Here is a 1,549-nt window from a genome sequence, read left to right on the forward strand (position 1 = left end):
AAGATTTAGGGGTGGGGGAGTGGGGAGTGGGGAGAAAAGGCGAGGTGGTCGATTATACAAGCATCCCATGTGATGCCCCCATGCCCCATAGGTACCTGTTTTGCCATGGCAACGGGAGGGGGCCGGAGAAACTGCACGTTGCATGTAGGGATGGTTTCGTCCCTGCCACGGGGAGCGGGGACAAGAGCGGGGGGGTTCGGTGGCATTTTTAGCCTTGCAGAGATTTGGACTGGAAAGCTGAGACTCAGGTGGGTCAGCCTGTCGGGGACAAGCCACCCTGCCTGGCTCTCTCAGCACTGTGCAGCCCTAGCTTACGTGTGTCAGCCCCAGGTTTGCTCCAGCTATTCACAAGCAGAATTATAACACAAGAAAAAAAAAATTCATATCCCTTAGGGGGAAAAAAAAAAGGAGGATCAATTCATCACTCGATATATAATACAGCCAAAATGAGCTGCCAAGACAAGCACACACACACACAATACTGTGAACAGAAAAATACAAGAAAAGGACAAAGCTGGGGTTCTGGGTGGGGTATCGACGTTGCTTAAAGCACTCATCAGTCCCCGGAAAAACCAAACCAAAAAACATTTTTAAAAAATTCAAAAACATATGCACCCCCTGGGAATCTGGCGTTGGTAACGGGCGGGTGGTAGGGGGGAGAGAAGAGCATCGCTGTTCCCTTTTTGCTGGCTGGTGTGAGCTGAGCCCTCGCCACACTGGCGGGTGCGTGTGTCACTCCCAGGCGGAGGGGCCCCGGCTGGCAATCCCCTTAAAGGCAAGGTTTGAGTTGCGGCCGATGAGCAGTTCTCTCCGTTACCAAGCCCTGCCAACCAGCACTACCATGGCTGAAGTGATCGACCGTTTTCCTGAGTAATCTGTAACTGGCTACAGTTCCGGGAACGTGGAGAACTCAGCTACTGCGGCCACCCGCCATATTCGAGGACTCCCCTCCGCCCTCCTTCCTAGTGCATCCGATTCGGGAATTTGAGAACCTGCTGCAGCCTGGTCTGTAAGCCTTATTTTAAAGATGGGGGCCAGGGACTCAACGGCATTCGCTAAACCAGAGGGCACATGCTGGCTTAGGACACCCAGAGTCTACTTGGGAAGGGCCCTGCTTCACGCTCTAGCTCCTGGATGGCTACTGCCTGGTTAATCAGTCAAGCGAGGATGAAGGAAGAACACAGCAAAGGGGAAAGGGAGGGAAGAGGCTTTTGGACAGTAACATTTCCAAAAAAATCGTGTTTTATGCAACAGAGAATCAGGTTTCACTGGTGGATACTACAAACGGTCAAACATTTTCAAGAGCATGACAAAATAAAAACACAAATTTACGTTGGATGTTCACCTTGCCCACTATTTTTTTCCTATCTTAAAACAGTGCAAACAGGTAACTTATGCTTTTAAAACACCACTACCCCTTCCCCACCCCCCAAAGTCCCTTTCCTCCTATTTTCTGGGGGAAACAAGTCTGCGATTCTGCAGCTGTTTCTGTGCTAGGGGGTTGCAAGCAGCAGAGAAGCGGCTGGGCTTGGTGAAAGGGGGCGGTCCC

Source organism: Neophocaena asiaeorientalis, unplaced genomic scaffold (genome assembly GCF_003031525.2).
Source record: "Neophocaena asiaeorientalis asiaeorientalis breed wild unplaced genomic scaffold, Neophocaena_asiaeorientalis_V1.1 scaffold332, whole genome shotgun sequence".
NCBI lineage: Eukaryota > Metazoa > Chordata > Mammalia > Artiodactyla > Phocoenidae > Neophocaena > Neophocaena asiaeorientalis.